The 20158-nt window shown below is 47.7% G+C and overlaps 2 long non-coding RNA genes across 3 annotated transcripts; one reads left to right on the top strand and one right to left on the bottom strand.

The window, feature by feature from the left end:
* Nucleotides 1-762: 762 nt before the first annotated feature.
* Nucleotides 763-20158, top strand: LOC149127628 (uncharacterized). The gene is made up of 3 exons (XR_016231299.1): nt 763-1036; nt 16124-16194; nt 19697-20158. It is a non-coding gene; the product is annotated as an uncharacterized LOC149127628 (long non-coding RNA).
* LOC149127629 (uncharacterized) lies at nt 2932-4097 on the bottom strand. 2 transcript variants are annotated; one of them, XR_016231297.1, is made up of 2 exons: nt 3873-4097; nt 2932-3632 (listed from the first exon to the last, which is right to left on the bottom strand). It is a non-coding gene; the product is annotated as an uncharacterized LOC149127629 (long non-coding RNA). The 2 variants fall into 2 exon arrangements; XR_016231298.1 differs by having other exon boundaries at nt 2932-3280.

The following is a 20158-nucleotide window of genomic DNA, read 5'->3' as shown; positions in this document are numbered from 1 at the left end:
CAGGGCCTGTATCCTAACGCTTAGGACACTGGTGGGGAGGGGGCCCATGTGGGCTCTCTGGGGTCAGAACTTTGTGATTTCAGCGGGGAGGAATGGGTGACGGGTGCAAAGCCAGCAGTTGGGGGGAGGTGGAACAAGCTTTGGACAATTGCTGCTAGGAAATAAGCCAGACCATGGTGAGGTAATGCATGTGCTGGTTGCTGTAGTTTGTTAAAGTTATAAGACCCTTGAGACGGGGGCTTGGGGGTGGGGAACCCGCTCTACACAGTGAGAGGTGGAGTCTGGAACCCTGGAAGGGGGCCGGGCTTTTGTTTTAGGATAGATTCTCTAACCTTGGATGTCTCGCCTATGGGGTGTGGATGTTCTTTGGTCGCCATTCAGCACGACTGTGATTTGACGTTTTCTTGGTATGGCTTTTGTGAGTGGGCACCTGTCTTCAGTTCTGGGCTGTGTCCTTCACTGGCTGCAGAACTTTTCTCGCATTATTTATGTTCTCAGGGCTTCAGTTTCTCCAGACCTGGATGATCTCTGAGGCCATTGCCAGAGGGTAATCTGGGATGACGGAAAGATAGCAAGCTCTGAAATAGAAGACGGAGGCTAGTCCCTTAGCCACTCGTGCCTCTGTCTCCTTGCCTGTAAAATGGGATTAATCATGCCCACCTCATAGAGTGTGTGTGCTGGTCAAAAGAGGAGAAAGTGCCTATTAACCGTCAAGCACCGAGCAAACATTAATTTGCCAGGTGGATGTTGGAGGTCAGAACCTGCTGAGGTTCTCCTCTGGGCCTCCCACCTGCTCCAGAGCGGAACAACAGCTATGAGTAAGACATCACTTCTTTTCCTTTAGCAACAATTTTATTGAGAAATAACATACATAAATAAACTGCACCCATTCCAAGTGTCCAGTTCCGTGGACTCTGAAGAAGGCAAACGCCCTATGCCACCTCAGTAAGCTACGGAACACTTTCATCACAAAAGCATTCCCCCGCGCTCCTTGGAAGCAGTCCCTCCTCCGGTCCCTGGCTTTCTGTCGGCATTTGTAAGTGCTTCCTTTTCCAGAATTGTATGCAGTCGCTGGAATCTTGCACCCCCGACCCCCTTTAGCCTGAAGCCCTCAGGATCTGTCTGTGTTGCTGCGTGCACCAGCAGTTTGCTCCTTTTCACTCCTGTGCAGTATTCCCTGTGTGTCTGCCCTAAGACATCACTTCATACAACATCCCAGCGGCGAATTCTCCCTCTGCTTTGTGTGCTGGGTGTCAAAGCCCTCTTGGTATCTGGGGCTGCCCAGAGGGGTGCCTCTCTTTCCTCCTACTTGGAGAGGACCTTGATGTCTGGTACTGACAGTCTTTGGTCTGCATTCGTGACTTCCTGAGCTCTCTTGGTTTTGCACCCTTGACCTTAACTTTCCCTGGTTATATTGTCTCACTCCTGCCACTCCTTTCTGACCTGGGAGAGGGTAAAACTGCACCCAGCTTGGGTCAAGGTCTTATATGTCCACAGTCCCCAGTTAAAACTCAACTCACATTACTGAGGGTAATCCAGAGAAGTGCTAGCAACCAGCCCGATGGTATCAGTACAAATTAATTTATCAGACTAGTGTTAAGTCCCCTAGCAAGGGCTGCATGGGTGGGCCCAAAGTACTTGGTTTGGCTGCACGGGCCTGGCCCACACGTGCAGGCAGCAAGTTCGGGAGACTGTGTGGGCAGTGGGAAGAGAAGACAGCTCTCTCCAGTGTATTGCTCGTGCGCATGGTGCATGACTTTGATCCTAGGCCTCCTTTGGTCCTTCTCGGCTTCTCACCCGTGCTCTTACCTATCTGTCTCTGATCCAGGTTTACTATCAGGCACTAGGGCGGGGATAATAATAGTTAGCATTTATGACAGCACCTACGCATGCTGCTGGGCACTTCACATACATTATTTCATTTACTTCTCACACCAACCCTTTGAGGAAGGTATCATTAGTCCTACTTTATAGACGGAAAAATCTGAGGTAGAAGGAGTTTAAATTTCTTGTTCAAAGTCACTCAGTTGCAGAATCAAGATTTGAATCCAATTCTGTCTGCTTCCTGGGTCTGCGGTCCTAACTCCTTCTGGGGGTTTCAGGAGCACTCACTTTTGCTTTAACTACTCCTCCCCCCACCCCCACTGAAGTACAGGTGTTCTCACTTGAAGCGCCCTGGGTTAGGTTGGCCTGCTCTTGCGCTTTGCAAAAGGGATTCACCTGTAATGTAACCCTCGGTGTCCGAGTTCTTCATTTACCCTCGCCTCTGTGAGATTTACTCACGCAGCCTTGTGTTGATTCACCCTCATTGCTGTGTGATTCACCCTCATTCATTGTGTGAGGATCACCTTGTTTTTGAAGATCTCTTGGTCTATGGTTAAGTGATCTACACTGGAATTGCTATAGCTGGGTGACTCCCATGGCTTATCTGGCTTGTCCTTCTGGGTAGGAAACAGGCTTAATCCTCCCAGAAGCAGTCTTTTAGTTAGTCCAGATGACTCTTCCACTGCAGAGGCCAGGTGAGCAGAATCACAGGCCCCAGTCATAGCGCTTCGAGTCTCCTCCTCCACACCTGCACGTCTCTCCCTCTCCTTCCTTGTCGCTTTGCCAAGAAGAAGACACAAGCTGTTGTCTAGGTAGACGATTCTTCATATCAGAATCTAGTACTCCCAGATAGAGGCACTTTGACCTTGTTTCTGAGATGTCAGAAACAGAATTGTCTATTAGAAGATGTGATTTTGTCACTTAATAGCTGTATGATATTGGGCCAATCACCAAAGCCTCAACTCTCTCTTCTGCAAAATAGGAGAAAGGGCTATGATTTCAGCGTGTCCTCCAAAAGTTCATGTGTCAGAAACTTAATGTCAAAATTCATATGTTAATGGTATTTGGGGGGTGGGGCGTTTGGGAGCAGTTTGTAATGGATGAGGGTATGGGAGTGGAGCCCCCCACCGACATTTGTAGCTTTGTAAGAGGAGGAAGACAGACCCCAGACAGCACACCTGTTCTGTGTCACTGCGTGATGCTCTCCTTCATGTTACAATGAAGCAAGAAAGCCTTCACCAGACGCCAGTGTGGTACTCTTCAGCCTTGACCTTCCACTTGACCTCGGGCCAACAGCAAACATGCCAAGACAAACGAGACTGATGTTGGTCAAAGATTCTTCCTTTGTGATGCATGAGGCAAGCCAAGGCTCCTGGGTCAACTTGATCCTTATGATTTTTGTGTCCCTCTGTGCAGGCTTATTTGCCAGTAGGTGTGAGGGAATCAGGGAGGAAGCCTGTTGAAGGAAGAAGGAGACAGAGTAGCACCGGCCCTTGGATGGACAGGGTTATTTGGATGCAGCTTGAATGTCCAGAGAGTGGAGGTCAGAGAAACCACTCCTGATCCATGTACATTGTGATGCATGGTGACGTGAATGCCGTAGCACTCAGGATGCTCTGCACTTTTCCACGGGCTTATTTTTAAGACTTTTGTATCTGTCTTTGCAACACTAAATTTCTCCAGACATTCTGTTTGTTTTAAGGGCAAGAAAGCAGTGGTGATGGCATTGCAGCATGAGCCGCAGGAAAGAGAAGCCTCAGACTGAGGAATGGGTGGCAGCAGCCGCAGAGAAGGAGATGGTTTTGTTTCTGGAGTTGAGAGAGAGAAGAGGGTCAAATGAGAATTTGTCTGAGGTTATGCATTACATCCAAGCTTCCAAGTGTGTATTTCAAGACAAGCCTTTAACTCCATACCTTCCTTAGCCCCCAGTCTTTTAAAAAATACTATTTCATTTATTTGAAAAACAGAGTGAGAGAAAGAGAGGGAGGAAGAAAGAGAGGGAGAGAGAGAGAGAGAGAGAGAGAGAGAGAGAGAGAGAGAGATCTCACCTGCTGGTTCACTCCTCAATTGCCCAAAAGAGCCAGGACTGGGCTAACGCTGGGGCAGGAACTCAATTCAGGTCTCCCATGTGGGTGGTGTGGACCCAACTACTTGAATTATCTTCATGCTGCCTCCCAGGTGCACATTAGCAGGAAGCTGGAATCCAGAGTGGAGCTGGACCTCTGACATGACGTGAGCATCCCAGCTGGTGCCTTTACCACTAGCCGAATGCTCCCTTGCCGCCTCACCCCCATTCTTAACTAGCTTCACACCAACGTAAAAACAGAGCCAGTTCACCGTCATCTTAGTATTTCATTCTGTTTTTGGAGCAGTGAAATGACAAGGTGTCAGTGCGTGCAACACTTACTTCTCAAAGTTTCTTATGACAATATTTATAAAATTACTGTACTTCCACCTTCACTTGTTTGCTTGGCTGCATGGGAAGATGGTGTTGATAACCTGAGAAATTAACACGCTGTCTTAATGCTTGGGCAAGTAAGGAAGGGAGGGAAAGGAAGAGAACAAATGTGTCTCAGTGAACTGGGGCGTGTCAGACATTTAATACGAACAAGTTGAGACAAGTGTCGAACACCCAAACCCTTTGGGAGCACAGCAAGAGTTGGTCCTTGTCAAGAAGTTTACCAGTGGGATCTCAGGAGGGGAAGAGACAGTGATAAATCAGCCACATTTCAAAGTCGATCTTAGTTTAGCTAGATGAGCAGAGGGCTGAAATGAACCATCAGTTTTGGCGTCTGGTTTAGGGAAGCACAGTTTATTTGGAAAGTGTATGACTGTATTGCTGGTCTAGGAGTTCTGGGAAGCTGACTTCTACTGATGACCTGGAAGAAGATTGGCACTTACTATTTTTTTTTTAAAGAGATTTTGTTTATTTATTTGAAAGGCAGAGTTACAGAGAGGAAGAGGCAGTGAGAGAGAGCAAGAGCGAGAGAGGTCTTCCATCCGCTGGTTCACTCCCCAGATGGCCGCAAGAGCTGTACTGATCTGAAGCCAGGAGCCAGGAGCTTCTTCCTGGTCTCCCACACCGGTGCAGGGGCCCAAGGACTTGGGCCATCCTCTACTGCTTTCCCAGGCCATAGCAGAGAGCTATGGGATGCTGGCACTGCAGGCCGTGGCTTTTACCTGTTGGGCCACAGCGTGGGCTCCTACACTTACTGTTTTTAAGTTACTGTTGCTGTAGTCTGGAAGTCATATCGTGGTACTGTCTTATGAAAGACATGTTTTATAAGAATGGAACTTCTGAATTAGGCACAAATTGCTTTATTTTTTTCTTCTTCAAATTTCGCTTTCAAGAAGCTATTTATAAAGGTAATCTGGGGGTGGTGTTGTGGCACTGTGGGTTAAAGGGTTTCTTGCTATGCTGGTTCAAGTCCTGGCTGTTCCACTTCTGATTCAGTCTCAAGTGCTTGGGTCCTTGCCATCTACGTGGGAGACTGGGATGGAGTTCCTGGTTCCTGGCTTTGGCCTGGCTCAGCCCCGGCTGTTGCGGGCACTTTAAGAGGGAACCAGGCGGGTGGGCGGAGGGCGTCGGAAGCCTGTGAGCTGACCAAGGCCCAGCGGTGGTGCCGCTCCTGGCCTGGCGCCACCTGCTGCCCCCAGTTTGGGACCCTGTGGCCGGACACACTCCTTGTCCTGGGCAGCCGCGAAGGCCGCCGCGCTGCGGGGAGTGACCACAGCCTCCCACAGAGGCGGCCTTGAGGAGCCGTCTGGTGTTGGGCCCAAGAGGCGAGAACCGGACCTAGGGGCGGGACGGGCGTGGTTTCGCGTGGTTCGGCGCCCCGCTGCGGCACAGCGCCCCCACCGCTGGAGAGGGTCCCCGGCTCCCTCCTGGACATGGGTTTCGGGGAGGCCCGCGTTCGCTAATGGCCCCGCAGCCAGCCAGCGGCCAGCCCCCAGCAGTTGCTGGACGTGGTTTCGGAGTTTATACATGGTGAGGAGTGAATTCCTGCAGGACCCAAGGACCAGGATTAAGCAGAGACACACGTACCCCGGACAGGAAGGGGCAGACACAGATCCCTAACCCTTTCCCCAAGGACGTCTTCAGAGTTTCAGAAGCTGAGTGTTGGCCAGGACAGGAGGAGGAGGAGAAGCCTGAGTGGCGGGACTGATGCAGACGGAGGAGGAGGAGGACCCGAGAGACAGGCCCAGGGCGATGGAAGAGCCTTCTCATTTTCTCATGAGCGTCTGGAGCTCCCACTCCGGTCGTCCCGGGTATTTTTCATTATAAAGCTGACCTTTGGAGGGAAATAGTATAGGTCACCCAAGAAGGAGGTCAAACGGAATAGGTGCGTTGGTCTGAGTTGTTGGGAGGTGTCCAGGGAAGGGCCCTGTTACATCTTAAAAGACTGGTTCCGCTGTTAAACTCAGGGGGACTGGAAAAAAGAGAGTGACCCAGTGGATGGAAAGTCTCTTCTCTCTGTCACTCTTTCAAGTAGATGAAAAGTAAATAGATCATTTTAAAAGAGATTCTAATAGGGCAATCTATAATTTCTTCTAAAAAGTTGCAGTCAGAAGGTTTCTATTGTAAATTCGTATGTGCAGAAACATACACATTTGAATACAGATAACAATCACCTCTGTTAAGAAATTAATGTACACATTTCCAAATCAATCTGTCCCTAAGTTTGGAAGGGATCCAGGCCATGGGTCATAAAATACTCCTATGAGAGCCACCTAGTGAGCAAAGTTGGTAACTGCACCTGTATCTTCCAATTCCTGGTATGTTCTCCAAGGATAACTTGTTTGAACAATCTCAGAATATCATGGGAATACTTGAAAGTGACAATGATTTGCACATGTTCCCATTGTTCTAAATATGGACAGTCTCTTAGGCTATAAGGTAGCCATCTTACCTTGCTTTGTTATCTCAGTTATGGCTACCTTCTGTCCAGGTGAAGAAGGAAGAGAAAGAGATTTGCAATGATGTTGATTTATGTTAGGCTTCCTGCTTTGTGCACACTCCGGAGTGCATAAACAAGATCATCTAGGAGGCACAGGCTTGGGGTAAGGGGTAATTGCTGTTTGCAGTGTGTGTTTGTTATGAGTGAGAGAGAGATACTTGTGTTCCATCAAGCAATCTTATCCTAAAGCTGCCCTATTAGCTGGGAAGAGCATCAGATGCATAGCCTGCGAGGCCGCAGACAATAGGTCCAATATTTGTGTTCCTGCCACCCACATGGGAGACCCAAATGGAGTTCCAGGTTCCTGGTTTGGTGTGGCCCAGTCCCAGCTACTGTGGGCATTTGGGGAGTGAACCAGTGGATGGGTGATAGCTTTCTATTGTATACCTTTCAGATAAAATTAAAACAAACAAATAGAACAAAATCCAATGTTACAAAAGTATTTCTTTTCTTTTTCTCCCTGCCTTGTTTGTTTGCTTCTTTTTTTTTTTTAAAGATTTATTTATTTATTTGAAAGTCAGAGTTACACAGAGAAGAGAGGCAGAGTGAGAGAGAGAGAGGTCTTCTATCCAATAGTTCACTCCCCAGTTGGCTGCAATGGCCGGAGCTGTGCCCATCTGAAGCCCGGAGCCAGGAGCCAGGAGCTTCTTCCGGGTCTCCCACATGGGTACAGGGGCCCATGGATTTGGGGCATCTTCTACTGCTTTACCAGGCCATAGCAGAGAGCTGGATCAGAAGTGGAGCAGCCAGGTCTTGAACCAGCACCCATAAGGGATGCCGGAGCTTCAGGCCAGGGCGTTAACCTGCTGTGCCACAGTCCAGGTCCGCCTGCCTTGTTCCTTTTGTCTTCCCTCTTTCCTGTTCTCTCTCCCCTCCTCCCTTCCTTGTCTCTTTCCCTTCCTTTTCTCTCTTTTCTCTTTCTAAAGATTTATTTATTTATTTGAAAGGCAGAGTGACTGGAAGGGAAGGCAGAAATGAGATGGGGGGAGGGAGGGAAGGAGGGAGAGAGAGAGGGGGGGGAGAGAGAGAGAGAGAGAGAGAGAGAGAGAGAGAGATGGATCTTCCATTCTCTTATTCACTTCCCAAATGGCTGCAGTAGCTAGGGCTGGGCCAGGCCAAAGCCAGGAGCCAAGAACTCCTTGGGCATACCAAGTGGGAGCTTAACCCAATGCCTGTCTGCCCCCCACCCCCATTCCTTCCTCCCTTCCCAATAATTCTTGGGCAGTGTTATATATTAGACCAAAATTAAACCTTGTACCCACTGCACTGAGTGATTAATTGACTTAGAAAGTTTTTTCTTGTTTGTTTTGACAGGGACTAGGGTTAAGAAAAATGGTGTTTGGTAGCCTTTGCATTCAGCTAAGTCTTGGGTCTTTGCCTCCTGGTGTAAGACCTTGAGCATTTTTCTTAGCCTGAGACCGAGCTTCCTCAGATGGGTTCCGTTTGCCTTCTAGAAGCACCTCTGTGGCAGGGGTGCACCCACAGGGAAGGCCTTTGGTGAGCCTCAAGGTCAAGGCAGAGGCCAACACCCCGGGAAGATGGGGGGAGGGGCTCATTCTGGCAGGATTGATATGGAAAAAAGGTGGACCTGGCAGTGTGCCCTCAATAGGACAGTTTTTATCCATCCATTCAGCGGAAACATACTGGGGCTCTACTGGGAGCCCAGCACTGCTGTTGGTTCTGGGGATGCACTGGGTCACAAAAATGGAAAACCCACAGACCCTGCCCTCCTCGAGCTCCCTTTCTAGGGGGAGAGGAGACAGCACAGAAATAAATAACAAAACGTGGTTCTCAAATGGTGAGAAATAGTGGCTTGGGAGGGTGGTTAAAACAGGGTGAGAGGCCAGCGCCGCGGCTCACTAGGCTAATCCTCCGCCTAGCGGAGCCAGCACACCAGGTTCTAGTCCCGGTCGGGGCACCGGATTCTGTCCCGGTTGCTCCTCTTCCAGGCCAGCTCTCTGCTGTGGCCAGGAAGTGCAGTGGAGGATGGCCCAAGTGCTTGGGCCCTGCACCTGCATGGGAGACCAGGAGAAGCACCTGGCTCCTGCCATCGGATCAGTGCGGTGCGCCAGCCGCAGCACGCCGGCCGTGGCGGCCATTGGAGGGTGAACCAATGGCAAAAGGAAGACCTTTCTCTCTGTCTCTCTCTCTCTCACTGTCCACTCTGCCTGTCAAAAAAACAAAAACAAAAACAAACAAACAAAAAAAAACAGGGTGAGAGGACCTGGACTTACGTGAGGAGGTGTCTATTCTGTAGATACAGTGGTTTTGAGCAGAGCTGAAGGAGAAGAGGGAATGAGTCCCACAGATTGTTGTAGGGAAGAGCACCTGCAGTGGAGGAAGCAGTCCCAAGGGAGCCAACATGGATGTTCGGGGGAGCGGGGAGGTCAGGGAGCGTGAGAGAGGGGGCAATAGGCAAAGGGTGGGGAGCAGCCCACAAAGGGCCTCCCAGGCTGCTGGAAGGACCGTGGCTTTGACCTTGAATGAGACTGGGGTCCAATCCAAGGAGATGCGTATTCCAGCTTTCCTTTGAGCAGGTGGCTCTGGTGTGGGGAGCAACTGGGAGCAACTCGGACTAGACTAAGTTACTGGAATTAAGACTTATTCTATGCATCTGCTCTCCCACAATATGGCGCTGAGAAGGGAGTAACAGCTTCTACACAGCTGCCTCCAGTTCAACCAATAAACTGTAGGACTTGCTCCTGATTGGAGGAGAGCAGCGTACTCGGCGTGTGGGTAGCAGAGTTGGGATTGGTGGAAGAGGACTATAAAGGAGGAGAGAGACAACATGCACCAGGAACATCTAAGAGGAACACCTGTGCAGCCCCCGAGAGAGCCGGCAGGCGGTGTGCCGCTCCCCCGCGGAAGTGGGGAAAGTGGCAGGGGGAACCGCCCTTCCACGGAGGTGGAAGGGACGGTAGCCAACCCAGGAAGAACCAGCAGCAAACCCGGGGAGGGCCGAGCAGACAAAAGAACAGCGCAGGGTTCTGTGTCGTTCCTCCGCGAAGAAGGGGAGCGACACTCTGGTGTGCAGAGAACAGATGGGGATGGGTTGGGGGTGAGGACCAAGGGATAAATTAGCTGGCTGCTGTCTTAGCGTGATGAGACATGAGGGCTTGAAGCATGGCTTCAGAGGGTCCTGCAGGGGCTGGCGAGAGTCCACTGTGTGGTGAGGGCTGTTTCAGGCCCAGGAGGCAACAGCTTGATAACTGTAACAGTGTGCAGAGTGGAGTGATGAGCTGCCATGTAATAGGGAAAAATGGAGAGAGAAGCCTTGGTGTCCAGCTCACAGAGTTGGAGCTTCCTTCCCTATGGAACCTGGAGCTTGCAATAGTTTTGAATATTGGAGCCACAAGCTCACATGAGTGGTTTGAGCTCTGGTGGCTGACTGGAGGAACAGGTGGCGCAGGGCAGAGCCACAGTGGTCAGTGAAGGAATAAGGGCTCAAAGTTGGCAGTGAATACAGGAGGGAGTGCATGAGGGCATCTATCTGTAGAATCACAGGCTGGGTTGGTTGGTCGGACATGCAGGTTACGGAGGTTAAGCAGCTACTGGAATCAAACTGGCCAAGTTGTATACTTTTATTAAAAAAATCCATATCTCAGTATGGAAGCAGGGGTGCTGGAGTGAATATCTGCTCTCTGGGAATGAACTTTATTTTTTTAATAGAAAACTTTTATTTAGTAAATATAAATCTCAAAATACAACCTTTGGATTACAGCGGCTCTTCCCCCCATAACCTCCCTCCCACCCGCTAACCATCCCTTCTCCTACTCCCTCTCCCATCCCATTCTTCATTAAGATTCATTTTTAATTATCTTTATATATAGAAGATCAACTCTATACTAAGTAAAGATTTCAACAGACTGCACCCACACAGACACACAAAGTACAGAGTACTATTTGGGTAGTAGTTTTACCGTTAATTCGCATAGTACAGCACATTAAGGACAGAGGTCCTACATGGGGAGTAAGTGCACAGTGACTCCCGTTGTTGATTTAACGATTGACACTCTTGTTTATGACGTCAGTAATCACCTGAGGCTCTTGTCATGAGCTGCCAAGTTTATGGAAGCCTCTTGGGTTCACAAACTCCAACCTTATTTAGACAAGGCCATAGTCAAAGTGGAGGTTCTCTCCTCCCTTCATAGAAAGGTACCTCCTCCTTTGACGGCCCCTTCTTGGGAATAAGCTTCAGAGACAACAGTGATGTACTGGGGCTTTGGCTGAGTGGGGTGTGCAGGCTGAGGGCGTTTGGGAAGTGGGGTCGGCAGTGGCGATTGAGAGGCAGGAGCCAGAAAGGCTTGGACGAGGGTGAAGGTAAGGGTGTGGGTGGAGACATCCCAGATGCCCTCCAGAACAGAACTTTGGTTAAAAGCAGCCAGGAGAATTGAGGGGACATTTGTGAACATTTGTGTGGAGGTGTGGGGTGGGTGAAGCCTCCCTCGCTTCTCCATGGGATTTTCTATAAAAACGCAGTCCACCTGGTGCTTTTGGACCCGGAACCTTGGCTTTCTGGAGAGAAGAGCATGGCAGGGGCAGTTACCCTGGCCAGGTCAGCAGTCCCGCTTTCCTCTGCTGCTCGTTACCTGGCAGGACGGGGAACGGGTCAGTGTCTCAGGAGCGCTGATGTTTCTCTTTTTCTGTTTCGTGCTTGCTCTTCCTGCCGCCCGTGCTTCTAATCCTCGTGTCTGGCACTCTGCCTCTGCTCTATGACGTGGCTTTTGATTTGTATCTTCCAACAGTCCTGCTGGATTGAAAGTAAAGGTCACTGCCTAATGGCTGCTTCGCTTTCCAGTGCTCTCCGTCAGTGCCGGCCTCCCCCACAGTCCTCCCTGTGGGTCTGGCCTTCTGCCAAAAGGTTGTGTTTGTCCAGAAGGGGCTCTGAAGTTTACTTACTGCTTCGCTGGTCTTTTATTTCCTTGTGAGGATTTGTTCTGTCTTTGTTTATCACCTTTTCAGCTTGAGATACAGCTCTCCCTGTCTTTTTCTAGGTCTCAGAAATAAAACAAAACAGTACCAATAGGCTAACAGACAATGGCATTTACTTTGTCATTATTATAATTATTGTCACCGTTATCACTCAGTCTTCACAAAGCACCTAATTGTGACTTGCCTGTGGGGACAGCAATGTACAAACAGTTGTACGAAAATTCTCTTGGTCCTTGAGGAGTCGAGAGTAGGACACCAAGAGCCATGGACACTCATCCAATGGAAACGACCCAATGTTCTAGTTTTATTGAATAAATCCCAGGTTGCTTTGGCTTTTGGTTACTCTGTCTTTACTAACTACATATGAGACCTTAGGCAAGTCTTTTGATCTCTCTTGGCTTTGAGTGTGGATAAGATCTTACCTGAAGTCGGGCCTTCTGATCTCCTAAAACCCCTCCAGTGTTAAAATCCTGAATGCTATTTGCTAGAAGTTCTCAGAAACAAAGTCATAATTGGTCTGGCAGGATTTCAGAATTCTTGCTTTCCATGCAAGATTTCTGAAATCAGGCAATAAGTTACATAACAAATAAGAAAATGAGATGGTATGTGAGTCAGAGAGAGCCATCTCCCATCTGCTGGTTCACTCTGCAAATGCTCGCCTGTGGCTGGGCCAGGCCAAAGCCAGGAACTGTAGTCTCTATCTAGGTCTCCCGTGTGGGTGGCAGGGGCCCAATTACTTGAGCCATTACTGCTGCCTCCCAGGGTGTGCATTAGCAAGAAGATAGATCAGAAGCAGAGCTGGCACTCAAACCCAGAGTCTGATATGCGATGCAGGTATCTCAGTGTGCATCAACACCTGGCCCAGTAAACAGGCCTTTAAAATGCACGTTGCTGTGTAGGAGCATTGACTGGAGGCTTCATTTGCACACCTCTTTAGGTGGGCCTGGGACAGAACATTGCTTTGCTGTTCCTATAGGAGACAGAGAACTGTGCTACGCACTTCATGTATGTTGCCATTTAATCTTAGAAGAACTCACGTGGTTTGCTCATTTTATAGATAAGGAAGCTGAAATCAAGGGAGACCAAGGTTCTGTAGCTCAAGGTTCTGTAGCTAGAAACGGTGACAGCAGCCTTCAGACCCAACATGACTGCCTGCAGAACTCACCCTCAGTCACTGCATCTGTACCTCGCCTCTCTGAGGAGACACCAGAAATCTTACTTTCGGGAAGGGTTTGGTAGTGATGGCCAGGTCCTGGGACTCTGAGGGTTCGGATTATGTAATAAGTGAAGGAGTAAGGGCAGGTGCTTTGACCAGTGGTTAGGGCATCATTTAAGATGTGCGCATCCCACATTGGAGTGCCTGGGTTAGATTCTGGGCTCTGGATCCTGACTTCAGCTTACTAGTAATGTGGACTCTGGGAGACAACAGTGATGGCTCAAGTTATTGGGTTACTGCTACCCATGTGGGATTGAGTTCCTGTCCTCTGGCTTGCCTGGGTCATTGCAGGCGTTTGGGGAGTGAACCAGGAGATGGAAGCTTTCTCTCTTTCTCTCTCTCTTAACAAATAATTGAACAAATATAACTTTAAAAAAGTGAAAGAGCAGTAAAGAATGGTGCCTCCCTAGTTCTCTGGGCCTTGGGGAGCGTGCATCCAGGTTTGGAGAGAGTGAAGGTGTATGAGCTGATGATCTTGACACCAAGCTCTTCCCAGAGTACCTAGGTCCCTAGATACCCACCCAGAGTGTGCCTCCAACTGTGAAAAGAATGTTTGTGTGATCACTTCAAGGCGCAACTCTGCAACGTTGATGGACAGAGCACCTTTCGGTAAGGCCACTCCACAAATAAGACCACTCCCCTAAGTCTGGGAGCTGCTGCATGCTAGTGGTCAGGTGAGGTCATGGCCAGGCAGAGCTGCAGCCAAGATGGACAGCGACAGCAGGGAGCTGACAGCTGTGGTAGCAGAACCCGGGCAGCTGCGTGGGGGCACAGCAGCTCATGAGAGGGCCAGGTCTAGAGACCACAGAGCAAGCTGGCAGGGTGCACAGAGCCTAGTGCCACTGTGATGTGTCACTTGTCCACCAAGCTGTTAAGACCTGGGTACATAACGTTAGGACTGTGTGCAAGTTGATCTTTTATATATAAAACCTCTTCTTCCAAACTAGACTATAAGTCTCTTGCTGTAGCTGTCTCACCAAGGGGTGAGCTCTGGTTTTGCTGTTGCTGTTGATATGGACAACAAACCCTGGGAACTTCTGGGAGGGACGCCTCCTGCTGACCAGAACCCCTGCTGCAGCGAGGCGATGGTCTCTACTGCTCATGGGGGGTAAGGCACCCACTTCTGCCTCAGAGTGCAGAGTACCCTCTCCGCTTTAGTGGTGGCTGGCACCCTGGGGTTCAGCCCCACCTCTTCTGGGATATCCTAATGCTTATTGGAATCTTGGCATGGAAAAGAGGGTGGCAACATAGTTTGGCTCAATCTTACCCTGATGGCTGCAAAGAAATTGGCTTTTTTTGCATTTAAACCCCAAAGCCTGGTGAAGCTTTGGGTTTGCCCTGTGACTGATGATAGCAATGGGATATTGTTTCCCAGAGCAGCAAACCTCTGGATTGGACTAGCCACTTCCCACAGGCCTCAGATGCAGTAGAGGGTGCCACCAGGGCTAGTGTGGGCCCTAAATCAAAGTGCTTTCTATTCCTGTCTCATGTGCAGAAGGGTGCAGGAATTCAGCATGACTGACCAGGGTCTGTGGGCTGGGCTCAGACAGGCTCAAGCATGCCAGGCCTGGAGAAGTCCTCCAGCACCCAGGAAGTGCTGGTTCCAGGGAGGTGTTGCCCAGCGTAGGCAGCTGGTTTTACAGAAACCTACCCTGCAGCCCAGGCAGCAATACTCTGGTGACAACCACTGGCACGTGGCGTATGCAGTTTTTCAGCACTTCTTTCCCAGAGTTTTTACTTTAGCAGTTTTAAGTTATGTAGTGAATACCTGCATTCCTCCTCTCTGCGCACTTTCAAACCTTGCACCATTAAGTGAAACCCACCTGGCTATCATTCAGGATTCAATTCTTTCGTTATTGGTTTATTTTGTGAACTTTGACTTTTCATTTGTTTTCTCTCTGTTTATGAATGTAACCATACATCGTGTGGCTTTGTGTGCATACAATTTTAATATAATTGATATCAGCTGTACAATGTGAGTAAATTTTTCTGAAACATGTTTCTTCTTCCAGCTTTATGTCTTAAAACTTTTCTTGTATCAGTAGACATAGATTTAGCTAATCTGTTTAACTGTTGCATTGCATTCCATGGCTTAATATAATATATTGCATTTAATTAAAGATTAATTAATGTTCAGAATAATGTGCCCTTTTAAAAAATATTGGGGATTGACTCCCATGTTATGCTAAAATGAAATTAACAAAGAATATTAATTTACTTATAATATGATTAAAACTCTGTAATGTCCTAACTTTAATATGAGGATATGGAGAAAAACAATTTATAATAAGCCACACATTTTGCTATATAAATGGTGCAGGTACATTCTGGCAGATGACTTAACAAAGGAGGCAGATGCAGGCTTCCATATGGAGACTCAAATGAGCACAATAGCTCCAAACACACAGACGAATTTAGTAGTGTTTTGTTGCTGATTTAGTTACCGTGGGTGAGGTTGCCATCAGTGTAGTGATTTTCCTGAGATGATGAACAGCTCACGGCGATGATTCAAGCTAAACAAGATTCCAAAGTCTCCCAATTTATTTGGTTGGTCCCTTCTTAGAAACTTCATTATATATTATAGTAGCACAAAAATTTCTTTGTGTTTATATATCATGTAGCTGCATTCTTGGCTCATATGTTTTTCACTTACACAAATGTGTAGTGGGATGCCTAGGGAGACAATTTTTTATTGTGTGGGATATGTCTTGGCCCCAACCATTGAATTCCAGCAGTAACTCAATGATGGTGACAATCAGAAACCCCTGCATAAATTTTCTAATTAGGCAATGACTCTGTCCTCATTAAGAGTGAATGACTTGGGGCTAGAGATGTGGCATGGTGGGCTAAACCTCCACCTGCAGTGCCAGAATCCCAAATGGGCAATAGTTCATGTCTCGGCTGCTCCTCTTCCGATCCAGCTCTCTGCTGTGGCCTGGGAAAGCAGTAGAAGTGGCCCAAGTACTTGGGCCTCTGCACCCACATGGGAGACCCAGAAGAAGCTCCTGGCTCCTGGCTTTGGATTGGCCCAGCTCTGACCGTTGTTTGACCACTTGAGGAGTGAACCAGTGGATGGAAGACCTTTCTCTCTGTCTCTCCCTCTCTGTCTGTAACTCTACCTTTCAAATAAATAAAATCTTAAAAAAAGGAGTAAATGACTTAATAATGACTTTTATGCTTTTTTCCCCTCCAGATTTTTACCATCGGCAACAAAGCCTGAAGGAGCATCTTTCTATGGATGTGAAAACAGTTGCTCAAGGAAAGGTAGGTCCCACCTCGTTTCAGGTAAGGGGTCCTCACTCTTGGGGAGGCCACAGAGGTGACTGCTCTGAAGAACAGAGACTTCTTTCTGCTCCACTTTCTCTTTTTCCTCTCCAGCTGGCTCCTGATACGGGTTGGAGCCCAGGCCGCCCTCCCTTCTTTGGGAATCCAGTCCTCCCCTGAGGCAGGCTGCTCTTGGAAGCCCTCTCATGAGTTCAAAGAGCTAACCCCACTCTTCCGCCTCTTTGATTCTGACTCACCTCCTGTAACAGTGCGTGATTTCCTGAGAGACATCCCTTTGATGGTGGTGCCACTCCTTGGGCACATGCCAGGTTCGGAATAGGAGCAAGGTGGGCAGCTTTCATTATTAGAGAAGTATTTTAATTATGCATGTAGAAAATTTGGAGGAACTTGAAGAGGTGGTCCTATGGTTTGAATATGTGCCCCCCAAATTTATGTGTTGGACACTTAATCCCCTATGAAATGGTGTTGACATGTGGGACTTTTGAGAGGTGATTAGGTCGCAAGGGGTCTGCCCTCACAGATGGAATAATGTCATCATTATGAAGTGGGTTTGTTATCATGAGAGCAGGTTTGTTACAAAAGTGAGTTTGCCTCCCTCTTGTTCACTCTTGCCCTTCTGCCTTCTGCCATGAGAGCAATAAGAAGGCTCTCATCAGATGCAGGCACCATGCTCTTGGACTTCCCAACCCAAAGAAATGCGAGAAGTCTCTGTTTTTATAAATTTCCCAGTCCCAGGTATTCTGTTATAGCAGCACAAGTAGACTAAGGTAGTAAAATTGGACTTTGTCCAGGGAGAGGTTGATGAAGTGAAAGTTCTTAGACAACGGTTTGGAAAGACAGAAGAAGAGAATCCTGAAATCTGAGGCCAGCAGGGAGCCTCCAGGAGATCTCGTCCATAGTCTGGCATGCCCGTCCCGTGGCTGAGGATCCTTTTTGAGACCACAGAGGAAGCAGGATACCCTTGGATGTGACAAAACGAAGTGGGATCTCAGAATATTAAGAAGATGCTGTTATAAGACCTGAGATTTGTTTGCTAGCAAGAAATAGAAAATTCAACCTTTCCCTTTAAGTGAGGAAAGATTCTGGAGTAAGAATGTTGTGGGGATGGCCGGAGCCGTGGCTCACTAGGCTAATCCTCCGCCTGTGGTGCTGGCACACCAGTTCTAGTCCCAGTCTGGGTGCCGGATTCTGTTCCGGTTGCTCCTCTTCCAGTCCAGCTCTCTGCTGTGGCCCAGGAGTGCAGTGGAGAATGGCCCAGGTCCTTGGGCCCTGCACCCTCATGGGAGACCAGGAGGAAGCACCTGGCTCCTGGCTTCAGATCTGAGCAACACGCCGGCTGTAGCAGCCACTTGGGGGGTGAACCAACGGAAAAAGGAAGACCTTTCTCTCTGTCTCTCTCTCTGTCTAACTCTGCCTGTCAAAAAAAAAAAAAAAAAAAAAAAAAAAAAAAAGGAATGTTGTGGGGATTTCTCCCTTTATAAGAGAAAAACAGACAGATACTTGAGGAGGTTTGCATCCTATTCCTTCTATGTTGTATCTGTTATCTTTTCTAGGTTATGCGTCTGTTTACTTCATAACAAATATACAGGGTTGAACAGTGTGCAAAAATATCTTTATGTATTTTACCACATCAGATATTCATGACTTTGCCAGAATTTATTGTGACAAATGTTCTTGTAAACACTGAGATTGAAAAGAAGGGAGGAACTTATCCTAGGGTCCATGTTGAAAAAGTGACAGAAATAAAACACAAGCCCCAGACTTCTGCATCTAAATTATATGCCCTTTCCAAAAAAAGTGGCTCTAAATTCATGTAAACTTGTAGAGTGTTATGATGCACCTTCTATATTTGTTACTTTCTTTGGAATGTCATGTATTTTCTTAGATTCTTTCTAATGTTTGCCTGCTCGGGTGTATTTACCCATTGCCACCTGGTGGTAAGTAAGAAATATTATGGGGAGCAGGAGAAACAGGGAGGTGAGAAAACACTTGTCAGCTTTTCAAAACAGCAATCTCTGTTCAGAAGCTTGAGACTTAATCACTGAAAAATGGCAAGGAGATAAAGCTGTTTTCTTTTGGCATTGTCACACCATGAAGAATACTGAGGCACGGTGGTATCATGATGTTCCACTCTGGCAAAGGTAGAGTTGCAGAAGACTGACTGTATTATCTAAAAAAAGAAAACAGAGGCGTACACAGTGTGTGTAGTAATAAAGAACAAAACTGGAGCATGTAGGGCATTCTTCCTTCCTAAATCAGGTTAAATGAGAGTATGGTGGAGGCACATGTGCTGAGCACAAGGCCAGCCACGTTAGGTGTTCAGTATAAATTTGCTCTGTTATAGATGGTATTTCTGCTCTGGAACCACTTAATATCTTTGATTTAATTTTTCTACTCTTCCTCTTGTTACCACAGTCAGAGCTGTTACCACCACTGGCTCATGTGCTCACCTGTGCAACTGGGAAGCTAGCACCCATTTCTGGCTGGTTCACTCACTTTCCCAGTGCTCAGCCAAGCCCTCTGAAATCCCTCCTTAGGGTTACCTGCTTGGAAACTCTGCTTCTTTTTCCCTGCCCAAATTCCTGTATTTTCTTGATTTCTACGTGTGCAGACAAAATGAGGATGGTCAGGAAGGGCTGCAAATGCTTTTTGAATTTCTTTTTTTTCTCCATTGAGTTTAAGAGGAAATGTGTGAGTTTCCATACCATTTTGAGAAGATAGTGGGTGCTTCTTCATTCTGGTCTCCAACTCCCAGCACTATCATACCACCAAGAGTGGTATGTAGGTCACTACATTTTGGTCTCATCTTGAGAAGTGCTTTGTGACCTGGTACTACTAACACTCCCTTCCAAAAAGGGATATGATGGTGTGTGGTGAGGGGGGCTGTCCAGGGGTAGAAAGAGAGACAAGATGCAGGATGGTGGAGAGAGAAAAATTCAAGGGAAAAAGCATCATTTGAAAAATAGAAATCCTGGGCTGGCGCTGTAGCGCAGTGGGTTAAAGCCCTGGCCTGAAGCGCCGGCATCCCATATGGGCACCGGTTCTAGTCCTGGCTGCTCTTCTGATCCAGCTCTCTGCTATGGCCTGGGAAAGCTGTAGAAGATGGCCCAAGTCCTTGGGCCCCTGCACCCTCGTGGGAGACCCAGAGGAAGCTCCTGGCTCCTGGCTTTGGATCAGCGCAGCTCCGGCCGTTGCGACCAACTGGGGAGCAAACCAGCGGATGGAAGACCTCTCTCTGTCTCTACCTCTCCTCTCTCTGTGTAACTCTGACTTTAAATAAATAAATCTTAAAAAAAAAAAGAGAAATAGAAATATTGGGGCCGGCACTGTGGTGTAGCGGGTAAAGCCACCGCCTGTAGTGCCAGAATCCCATGAAACATGACTCATGTTGCTTTCTGCCTTTTCTTCCTCCAAATTATTATGAGAAACACACACTTGGAAGATTTTATTAAAATTATATAATTATAATTTATGTTTACAGGAGCAGCAGTCCAGTACTTAATTGCAAGAGGAAAATCAATCTTTACTTCTAGGAGGCATCATCATGTACAAAAACCATGGAAGCATAATTGGGTTACATTTTGTGTCTGGCTATCCACTTGTTGCCTTTTCTAATTTTTAAAAAATATTCCTTCAAAGTTATATATTTCTAGAGTTCTGTCAAGTTATATATATATGTCAAAGTAATGTATGTACCTAGTTTAAAAAGACAGATATTTTTACCAGATTTGTTTTGAGAAACAGTGGTTTCTAGTACCCGTCATCCACCATTTCCCTCTTTCCTAAGGCAACTACTTAACCTCTTTCAGATGGTGTGTCTCTCTGTGTCTGTGTGAGAGAGTTTTGTATATGTCTTTGTCTCCAAATTACGAGATTGTGTTCCTACTTTAGAATTTTCAGACTTGGACATAGTTCTCCCTGTGGAATATTAAAACTCTTCTCA

This window comes from Oryctolagus cuniculus, chromosome 3, assembly GCF_051225735.1.
Source record: "Oryctolagus cuniculus isolate XC-2025 breed Fujian yellow rabbit chromosome 3, ASM5122573v1, whole genome shotgun sequence".
Classification (NCBI taxonomy): domain Eukaryota; kingdom Metazoa; phylum Chordata; class Mammalia; order Lagomorpha; family Leporidae; genus Oryctolagus; species Oryctolagus cuniculus.
The sequence above is the reverse complement of the archived record's forward strand: the minus strand, read 5'-3'. Positions and strand labels throughout refer to the sequence as shown.